Raw genomic sequence first — 12,144 nt, 5'->3', positions numbered from 1 at the left:
CACCAAGAAGTTATTTTTATTCTTCTTTCTTCTTGTACAGTGCTCCAAGCACCACATCCACAAATAAATAAGCACAATTCTCTCTCTCTCTTTCTCCACCACACCTCCCAGCAAGCTTTGTCCACTTCCACCCGACTTTGGCTCGCCTGTTGGGTCTTCAGCAGTCCCTTATAAAGTCCTTGACCTGGAAGTGCTTCTCCACTTCAGTTCACGTGCCTTGCCAGCACTTCCGGGTCAGACGGAGAATTCAAGTTCTTTGATCAGCACAGAACTACTTCAGGGTTTCCATCTTCGTAATCCCCTAGTACTTCCGGACTCGGAGACAACTTTGTCTCCCACCATTTTACCTACAGCTTCCCCTGGCGGCACCCACAGTACCCAGCAGGGCTGTATTGCCGAACTCCATGTCCCATAGTGCCCTGTGGGAATCCGGGGCACTGCCGCAGTTCAGGGAACTGCCATCTAACGTCTTTGGGGAGGCAGTGTCCTGGAAAAGCTGCCGTCCCCCATCCTTATATTTCAGGGACGTCCCAACCGTGTTAAGCTGCCAGCCATCTCCTACACCATATACCCCCAAATATGGATATCCACTCTACTAACTTCTCTGGTCTTTCTCTGGAACTTTTATGGCTCTTTTTGCAAAATAGAGATCAAAACCACTTACAGTACAGTTGTGCTTGAAAGTTTGAGAACCCTTTAGAATTTTCTATATTTCTGCATAAATATGACCTAAAACATCATCAGATTTTCACTCAAGTCCTAAAAGTAGATAAAGAGAAACCAGTTCAACAAATGAGACAAAAATATTATACTTGGTCATTTATTTATTAAAGAAAATGATCGAATATTACATATTTGTGAGTGGCAAAATTATGTGAACCTCTAGGATTACCAGTTAGTTTGAAGGTGAAATTAGAGTCAGGTGTTTTCAATCAATATGATGACAATCAGATGTGAGTGGGCAACCTGTGGTATTTAAAGAACAGGGATCTATCAAAGTCTGCTCTTCACAACACATCTTTGTGGAATTGTATCATGGCACGAACAAAGGAGATTTCTGAGGACCTCAGAAAAAGAGTAGTTGATGCTCATCAGGCTGGAAAAGGTTACAAAACCATCTCTAAAGAGTGTGGACTCCACCAATCCACAGTCAGACAGATTGTGTACAAATGGAGGAAATTCAAGACCATTGTTACCCTCCCCAGGAGTGTTGGACCAACAAAGATCACTCCAAGAGCAAGGCGTGTAATAGTCGGCGAGGTCACAAAGGACCCCAGGGTAACTACTAAGCAACTGAAGGCCTCTCTCACATTGGCTAATGTTCATGTTCATGAGTCCATCATCAGGAGAACACTGAACAACAATGGTGTGCATGGCAGGGTTGCAAGGAGAAAGCCACTGCTCTCCAAAAAAAACATTGCTGCTCATCTGCAGTTTGCTAAAGATCACATGGACAAACCAAAAGGCTATTGGAAGAATGTTTTGTGGACGGATGAGACCAAAATAGAACTTTTTGGTTTAAATGAAAAGCGTTATGTTTGGAGAAAGGAAACACTGCGTCCCAGCATAAGAACACGTGAAACATGGTGGTGGTAGTATTATGGTTTGGGCCTGTTTTGCTGCATCTGGGCCAGGACGGCTTGCCTTCATTGATGGAACAATGAATTCTAAATTATATCAGAGAATTCTAAAGGAAAATGTCAGAACATCTGTCCATGAACTGAATCTCAAGAGAAGGTGGGTCATGCAGCCATACAACGACCCTAAGCACACAAGTCGTTCTACCAAAGAATGATTAAAGAACAATAAAGTTAATGTTTTGGAATGGCCAAGTCAAAGTCCTGATCTTAATCGAGTTGAAATGTTGTGGAAGGACCTGAAGCGAGTAGCTAATGTGAGGAAACCCACCAACATCCCAGAGTTGAAGCTGTTCTCTACGGAGGAATGGGCTAAAATTCCTCCAAGCCGGTGTGCAGGAATGATCAAAAGTTACTGGAAATGTTTAGTTGCAGTTATTGCTGCAAAGTGGGGTCACACCAGATACTGAAAGCAAAGGTTCACATACTTTTGCCACTCACAAATATGTAATATTCAATCATTTTCCTTAATAAATAAATGACCAAGTATAATATTTTTATCTCATTTGTTTAACTGTTTCTCTTTATCTACGTTTAGGACTTGAGTGAAAATCTGATGATGTTTTAGGTCATATTTATGCAGAAATATAGAAAATTCTAAAGGGTTCACAAACTTTCAAGCACAACTGAATGCCAGATGAGTGCTTAGAAATGTAATATATAACTTAAAAACAACCTGTCTTGACTTGCATCCAACAGTTTGCTGTGTCGCACAACATCTTACTAGCTTGGGTATTCTACAGTACAATAAAGTCAATACTGGGCAACCTACTCTGATGACAGAATCTTTCAGTCTGTTGACCTCAGGGCTCCCATTGTCTCAGCTGTCTTTTTCATGGGCAGGAAAACAGTTTGGCAGTAGAGTAGTGGCACTAAGTGCCACAGCAGGCTCCCAAAGAAGAAAAACAGAATAGAAAAGGTTTAGTAATGGTTCATAATGAGATTCAATATGCAGAGCTAATCAGCAGCTATAATCCTGGTGTACTACACTAAAGAAATGATGCTTCATCTTGGATTTAAAAGCAGAGACCAAAGGGGCATCTTTTAATGTATATGAGCAGATTTGGTGGCCTGTAACTTTAAGCTTGACCTCACACTTATTTAGTAAGCAGGCATCTTAATGTGCATTCTGGTATGTAAATTATAGTACGTTCAGATAAGTAGGACGGGCCTTGACCATTTAAGGCCTTATATGTAAGAAGAAGGATTCTGAATTCACCCCTATGCTTAACTGGAAGCCATTGAAAACAGTTCAGCACAGGGGTTATATTGTCATAATTACATAGTTATTGTAAAGATTCTTGGAGCAGAGTTTTAATAAAAAAGTAATATGAAAAGAATAACATTGTAATAATCAATCCTACTAGAAATAAATGTACAAATACATTTTAAAGTATCCTTCATATTTTAAAAAAAGTGTTAAGTTTTCAACATTTTTAAAATGGAAGAACATGTTTTTTGGTAATTTTGTAATATGTGCTATAAAAGACAGGCTAGTGTCAAAGAAAATGCCTATGTTGTCTGCTGATTCAGTAAAAGTAATATTGATTTTATTCTATTAATGATTTTTAATATTTATATAGTCATGTACTATTATTGCTGGCACCCTGCCCAGGTTTGTTTCCTGTCTTGTGCCCTGTGTTGGCTGGGATTGGCTCCAACAGACCTGTAGTTAGGATATAGCACATTGGATAATGGATGGATGGATGGATGTATTATTATTGCCTTTTCATATTCTTAAAGAATGTCATTGGAGTTGAGCAACTAAGCATTTCACCACATATTGTACTGTATGGAAGTAGTTCTCATCCATCCACTCTTTTAATTCACCGTCACCCTTAATGGACACCATCACAGAAGCATCACTTGATCGAAAAGAAAGGTAAAATTGCATGTTGTCTGCAAATTAGTGAAAATTAATGTTGTGAATGCATTAGAAGTGGGAATGGTAAAGTCAGAGTAAGCCGTAAGAAACACCCTTTTTAAATCCTGAATAAAATGACGTTGTACTGTCAGCATATTTCTGTACGTACTGAAATTGATTTTATTAATATAAACTAAACTAGGCAAGGACAGTGCCTGAGAGCCCAATATCATTTCACAGCCTTTGTAATAAAAAAATGGTCAATGGTATCAAACACTGCACTTAAATCTAACAACTGTGAAATTTCCTTCTTTAGAGGATATCAGAATGTCATTTGAAACACAGCTTAGCACTGTTTCTGTACAGGGACTGGCGCAGAAGCCTGAGTGGAAATCTAAAGTAAATTGAAATTAAATTAAAATAATTTTTAGAAAAAAAGATAAATTTGGAATCAGTATTTAATTGTTAAGTGTATATGGATCTATCTCTAATTTAACTTTAAGTACATCAATATTTGCACTATTCAATAATAAGCAATTGACAATGCTAAAAATAGATGCTGCCAGAACAGCCACTAAGATTTTCACTAATTTTGTTGGGATTGGGTCTAAGGAACGTGTAATACATTTCATTTTCTACTGCTATCAAGGTAAAATTACTTAAGGGGTGTGTGCAAGGCGAGACAGGATTTGACAATGTAACATTTAGTTTTCGAAGTGTTGCTGAAATCAAGGATCTTAAATTGTTGATGGTGAAATGACTTGTTAATATGAAGGATTCACAGATCTTACACTAAATATGTAATGGCAAGAGAAATGTTTCTCAGTTAAGCCACCTCAGACCACTCCAAAGTGAAGTTTTTTTAGAAGGTCTCATTACAGAGATAAATAAACATTTAAGTGATGCTTTGTAAGTGGTATGAAGGCCCAAAGAAGTGTATGTTAAGGTCTTGTTACATTAGAGTAAATGAGTAATAGAAGCATTTTTCCAGTACCTAAACTGAAGTGTTACAGATTTCATGAATGTGACTTCACTTACCTAAGTGACTTAAAATCATACATAAGACCCTTTAAGCCCTTCATTCTAAGATATCAAAATCTTCTTTCTTTCCACTTTTCTCTTTTGTGACTTTCAGTGCCTATTTCAGGGTGGTATATTAACCATGGAAATTGTCCTTTCAGTTGTAATGCAGGCAGGTCTCCATGCTAGGCAGCAGATCTTTATGAATTCATCTAAATTCAATGTCTGGAAAGAATTAATGGGTGCTTTTCCTTTTTTGCTATGCTATATTACTACTTCATGGAGAAAATCTAAACAAACTCAAATCTCAACAGCCTTATTCTTCTTTTACTTTATTGGATGGACGGAGTTCTCTGCTTTCTGTTGGGTCAACTAAAAAAGAAAGAGCAATTCGAATTGTTTCCTTGTTGTACCCAGGATGGCCCAGGTTTTGTTTTGAGTGGTGTAGGTAAAATAACAGAGAACACACGGCCCAAAAACAAAGCAGCATTCCAATCAGTATTTTATTAGAAAGAACTTTTTAATTCTGATCAGAGAGACCTGTATGCTTTCACAAACAACTGGTGATTACAAATAATCAAGAAATATTTGGAAACACAGAAGACAGCTCACACTTAGATGTGACTGGGCTGCCATGCAAACAAACAGATAGGAAGCAGCTGCTAGTTTGTTGCGTTCAGAGGAATACACACACAAGAGTCAGACAACCATATTAAGCTCCACTGTTCAGATCTACAGTATATTACTAAACAAAGGTTGTATATATGCACGGATGCCAGATGCCAGAAGCACCTGTAAACTAAACTTCAGGTCACAATACAACCGCCGCCGCGAATGCGTACACCACTGCATATACAACCTTCGTTTAGTAATGCTTGTATATATGCACGGATAGCAGAGGCCAGAAGCAAGCTATGCATAATACAACCACTGCCCAAACACAAACGCCCATACCACCACAATACAACCACCACCTGAAGCGAACGCACACACCACCGGATATACAACCTATTGACGTTGACCAGTGTGACAAATAGGGGGCGCTATCGCTCCCTTGAACCCCTGTCCAAGACTCCAGACACCAAGTAAAAGTCCAAAAGTTGACTTTATTCTTCACCAACAGTGCACAAAGCCCCCTACTCTCCACAATACTCATACAATACACCAATAATCACTACAATAAATTCTCCACCACTCCCAGATGCTTTGCCACCCTTCCACCCAGCTCAGCTCACCTTCTGGGAGCTCCCACAATCCTTTTATAGTCCCTGACCTGGAAGTGTTCCAATCCCCAGTCCATGTGATCTTATATCACTTCCGGGTCAGATCAAAAGTCCTTTTCTTCACCCCGGAAGTACGTCACTTCTGCCGTTGCTCTGCCTATGATGCACTTCCGGGTTATAGGGCACATATGACTCTTTGCTCCTCCATGCAGCTCCCTCTTGCGGCCCCTGTGGTATCCAGCAGGGCTGTGGATGAAAACTCCATTGTCCATGATTCCCTGCTGGTCTTCGGGGCTACTCCATAATGCAGGGAGGGCTCCATCTGGCGGCCTGGGGGTATTGGCCGGGATGACAAGCCGGCCATAGACCACACCAGATAAATAACCAAGTGATTGGATTACTTCCTGGAGAAAGCCACGTCTTTCTAAGTACTGACAGTGTTGATTCTGAAGACGAAACTGAGCATCTTAATTTCCCAATAGAATATTTAAACACTATTAGCCCGGACGGATTACCACAACACAATCTTAACCTTAAAGTAGGGACATCCAGCATTCATGTGACGTTAAAGTGAAGGTTTTAACTACTCCATACCAAGGAGAGCTAATTCAAGGACAGGAAACCATCTTTACCAAAAATGCTGTTTATAAGTAAATTTTTGATTAACTATTTTGAATTTACCATTTTATGAATTTTTTGTTTCCAATTTACTTCATTTACACCTTTGCACTCCGATATTTTTTTTACTTATAAGTGCAGCAACTCAAAGATATTTTGGACTTAAATAATATAACAATTACATTTCAATTCTAGTTTTAATAAATTGGTTAATTTGAGTACAAATATATTTATTTAATTAAATGAAAACTTTCCCAGGACACTCCCAACCTCCATCATTTTTCATCCCTCCAAAGATCAGAGGAAACAGAAAGTGATTGCCATTCTTGGATTTGCGATTCTTTAGAGAATCGGGGGTTTACTGGTTAAAACCTAAACGGGACATCACCTTGCAGAATAAGCATCCAAGCAAAAAAATAAAAAAAAAACAAAACAAAACTGCAGAAGATGAGTAGGATAGCTTAAAATCACAGAATCTAAAACTGCCGTTACCAAACTGGCAAGCAATTTTACAGTAATAAAAAAGGGCCACTGGAACATCCCTCAGCATACTCAAAAGGTCTGGACTGCTGTTATTAATGCCGGCACAAGGGCAATAGCAGAAAAACTGGAGGGGCTCAGTTCAAAACACCAGCGCCCTCCAGCACTACAGCTGCCATTCAGCGAAAAAGAAGAGAACATGCTCTAAGAAAATAAAACAAACAAACAAAACAAAACAGAAGAGGAAATTGTTTTGAAACAAACATAACAAATCCAGATATGCTTGATTTTTAGTTTTGTTTATTCTATTTCAAACTAAAGATGTCTTTTTTACCTTCCTAAAGAAAAAAAAACATAACTTTGAAATTATTCTTCTAAGGAAAGACTTTCTACTTTTGTTAAGCAAAGTCTTTCCAAATTGGTGGCTTTTATTCAAAATGCTACCCGTAACATCATATGAACATCATATATGAACAACAAGATTCATTGTTTTGGGGATTTAGCAAACGAATAGTTAGAACTGAAGATGGAGTCTGTTACGTGGTTATTGTATTATCCTCACCAAGACCAAATCGCAAAACAAAGTTGTGAGTCAAAACAAAACAGCAGTTCAAAATCAGATCCGTGCACAAATCTTTCTCAGGTCTTCACAATAAGGATTCTTAAAGTTCAGACGTTTGCTTAACATACTGTATGTGGTCATACATTATGACCTCTATAATATCATGGGTCACTTGGACATTTGCATCATATGCTCAACAACCATGAAGAATCATGGCAACCAGACATACACAGAATGGTGCTGACAAGACAAACCCTCCTACTAAAAAAAACAACAAAACAAACATATTATATGGAGATATGATGGCATCCCCTAAATAATGATGACAAAAATGAAAATTACAAGTTAAAATGAATAGTAATGTAATAACTAGGGCTGGGCAAGTTAACGCCTTATTATCGCGTTAACGCATTAATTAATTTACACAGACAATTATTTTATCATGCATTAACGTGGTTTTTATTATTATTATTATTGTTCTGAAAGCCTCAGTCTTGCTAGCGATCGATAGAGAGCAGTGATCTTCTTGTTACAGCACTTTTCGATCCGCTTTTGGTAGAAGGAAAGTTAGCTGTGTTGATTAGACCTCGATTCCGTACGCATGCATGAGTAGCAAAGAGCAAACAGCTTCTAAAATTCTGATTTGTCGGACTCCAATTTTGATGCAAGTGATCTGGAGATGTAAATCGAAAACGAAAGCGAGGTACCGGCATCAGCTGATCAGTCCCCAGTATACTGTGGTGCTGAACATGTTCATGTAGCTGATGCACCTATGGAAACGTTCACCTGGAAGAACAGATACTTATGATGACAGGAGGTACAAACCATGTTGTGTCTCACTGCAACTGCCGCCCCCGCGCACCTGTCTCACAAAGACAGCCAGGCAGCCAGCACAAGGTGCATTCCTATTGGCTGTTCAGCCATCCCCCTTTGCTGCCGCAAACTGCAAACAGGCGCCCACAACAGGCAGCAACAGACTTTTTAATGCTGATTTATGTGTGAAACCATTGTTTTGTGCGCTTTTCAGAAAACTGAGTTTTTTTGGAAAAAATATTAGCCCTCAAAGAGTTGCTACTGAACATAGACTGTTTAGGCTGCTCCCTGATAAAAAAATGTTTCTGCTGGTATCTGTTCAGATAAAGAAGAAAACAGATTTAGAAATGTTAACTTGCTGTTGCACGGAAGGTGCCCGTTAAAATGTTATGGTCGTGGCTCTGGACTCTGAGGGTAACTTGTTTTTTTATAACAAACTAGATAAAACATTAATGCCCTGGCAGTGTCAAATAGCTTTGGTTTTATATTTGATTTCATTACATTAATGTTTAAGTTGAGATTTACAAGAAATATTTGAACTGCTACTTTGTAAAGGGAATACTGCTGTTAAAAAGCACCTTATTTGTTTAAAGTGTTTGCAAACCAAATACATGGAATACACTACTTTTGAGTTAATTATTGAATTTTGCACATAACAATGTGATTGTTGTGACAGTCTGCAATTAATCTTGCAGACAATCATGTGATTAATCACAATTAAAAATGTTAATTGCTGCCCAGCACTAGTAATAACTTATTCCTGACAGGCCTATGTTACTCATTGGTAACATAGTGAGTGCAATTTGAAAAAAATATTGAGTAAGAAACCATCATTATAAACATATTATTGTTATGTGAAAGTTAAAAAAGAATGTACTTTATTGACTTCTGAAAAATAAAACAGTCACCTTCAAGACAGATAGAGGCACTTTTTTCAGCTCACAGTCATCAGCTTGTACCATATTGTGTAACAAGACCATTCCTGTCTTTACCATCTGTTAAGATGTTTGTTTGCAGAAAACACAACAGGAAAAAGAAACAAATGTGGATAAACACTGGGTACTCAAGAATTTATTTTGTTTTATTTTAGATGGAAACATTAACCAAAAAATCCATCCATCCATCATGGGGGTCTGCTGGAGCCAATCCCAGCCAACAGAGGCCGCAAGGCAGTAAACAAACCCCGGGCAGGGGGCACAAACACACACACACTAAGGACAATTTAGAATCACCAATGCACCTAACCTGCATGTGTTTGGACTGTGGGAGGAAACTGGAGCACCCGGAGGAAACCCACACAGACACGGGGAGAACATGCAAACTCCATGCCGGGAGGACCCGGGAAGCGAACCTGGGTCTCCTAACTGCGAGGCAGCAGCGCTACCACTGCACCACCCTAACCAAAAAATGTTAAATGAAATTAAATATGAATTTTTAATAAAAATAATAATTTACATAGCAAAGAACAAAAAGGATCAGGTTTTGAAAATGCAAAGGCAAAATCAAATACTGTGGAACCTCGGTTTGTGAGCATAATTCATTCCAGAAACGTGCTTGTAATCCAAACCACTCGTATATCAAAGCGAATTTGCCTATAAGAAATAATGGAAACTCAGATACTTAATTTCACAATCCACAAACATTTATATAAAAATGATTAATACAAAATATAAAGTAAAAATATGTAAAACAAATTAACCTGCACTTTACCATTGGGAAAAGAATCGTGGCTGGTGTCAGGGAGACGAGAGAGAGAAGACGAGGAGGAGGAAGAGAGTTATAGTGTAGGACGACTTTCACTCTAACTAACGGAATCCCTGCTATCTGTTGGCTCACTGGAATCTTTTTCTTTTTGTGCGACTTTAACAAGGAAACCTATCCAATGACAGTTTCACTACTACTCTTGGACACAAAATAAAAAAAATGCTTTACGCACTGTAAGGTTTCTAAACTCTTTTGGGATTCCCCTCCAACGGGACAACACGCGGAATAGCATCCTGAAGCAGAAAAGATCGTGGTCAAGCTATAAGCGCCTGCCATCGATGGGTGATGCCAGAAACATTATAAATGCAAGAGCACAATATTACTTAGCCACTAACCTCGTCACGATTCTGCCGAATTGCTGTGTCTCTGTATAGGAGAGCAGTAGATCCCACTACAATAAATAACTGTGCTGATCCTGTTTCACGCTGAGTAAAGCTGGTTTTGCTAAAGAGACTCAGTCTTGTGTTTTGGGGTACATGACAGGGACTCACATGTTACAGCACACACACATGGTCACCATGCTATAATAAACAGTATACACTCATAAGGATGTTGACTATATGAGTGAGGCATGCCGACTCAAAGCGAAAATGGGAGTCGATTACCCACAATCCCCATGTGGCGCTCGGCAGACAAAGCATATACGTACAACTCGTATTGCAAGCCCTCACTCGTTTATCAAGTTAAAATTTATTAAAAATTTTAGCTCATCTTGCAAAACACTCGCAGACCAAGGTAATCGCAATCTAAGGTTTTACTGTAAGTTAGAAAATGTTCCATGGTGTAACATTCAGGTGTGATCAAGGGCTGTGGAGGCACTGTAGCCCTCCATGGATTGAGTTCAGGTGAGCTCAAGAACCTTCTCAATCCATTTCAAGGTTGCAGGAGCAAGAGGCTCTCCCACCAGGATTGAGTGAAAGGCTAGAAATAAGTCTGAACAGGATGCTATCCTATCATAAGGACCACTCTCTCCGTCTCTGCCTCTCTCTCACATACACACACACACACACCCCATTTCATACACAGTGACAATTTATAATTGCTGATTAGCATAGCCTAACAAATAAAATATTAATACCCTTTTTGCATGAGCATGTCTGGCACTAGTAATATTCATGAAATGGCACTTACATAGCTATTCAGTTATGACAAATTTGAGGGAACAGCAGAAGTGAAAGGCAAACTTTATTATAGTGAGTGACCATTACGGACATCAGGTGACTGTGGCATTCTGATGGTAAATTGTAGTTTCAGTGAAATAGTGAATCATTATAACCTGTAGATAATGGAGTTGTGAGATAGGTTTAGTGTAAGGTTCATACCAAGTTAAGTGTTTATTTACTCTACATAACAGCTCACATGCCACAGGGTACTTCATTCATATATAACCCTTTGTTTATCTTGCTTGCACTTTATACATTTACAGTTAAGAGATCGTTTAAGTTACTTGTTATGACTTAAAGCATTGGGAGGAGTGGAATGATGATGCACTAGTTCTCTTCTGTTTGCATTCAAGCAGCTGGGAAGACTTAATAAAGCAGAAACAATCTGCTGATGCAGAGGTTTCTGTGCACACCTTGCTGGATTTGAAGATAGAGGATTGCAGGATTGCTGCCCATGCACAAAGAAACAGCTCAAGACAAAGCGTTCCTGTTCAGTGCTTGCAGTCTGCTGGGGCCTCATGCATGGCGTGCCTAGAATTCACACTAAAACATGGCATACAGACAAAAGTGGAAATGTCCGTACACACAAAAAAATTCAGATGCCTAAATCTTTTCGAACGCCAACTTCCAGGTTCTTCCGCTTCATAAATCCTGGTCAGTGTGAAAAGTAACGCACATGCCTGCTGCTCCACCCAAACTCCTCCTAGAATTACTCCTCTTTGAATATGCAAATCAATATAAATAGCCCTTAAGCTGAGTGTTCTGTGAAAAGGCAATGGCAAAAGCCTGGGGAAAATACAAGAATTTCAGCGAATACCAAGTGGAGGCAAGGAAAAAGATACTATTTGTTGGTTTAAACAGTGGTATAAACAACAAAATGAAGTTGATCAAGTGACATAGAGTGTTGGAGAAACTCAAAAGCTCAAGTTCACAAAGTCGCACGGTGCTCAAAATAAAAAAGAAGTTGTCAGATATCAAAGTCGCGGTGAAAAACCGAGTC

This window comes from Polypterus senegalus, chromosome 11 (assembly GCF_016835505.1).
Source record: "Polypterus senegalus isolate Bchr_013 chromosome 11, ASM1683550v1, whole genome shotgun sequence".
NCBI classification, from domain to species: Eukaryota; Metazoa; Chordata; class Cladistia; order Polypteriformes; family Polypteridae; genus Polypterus; species Polypterus senegalus.
Note: the sequence above shows the minus strand (reverse complement) of the source record.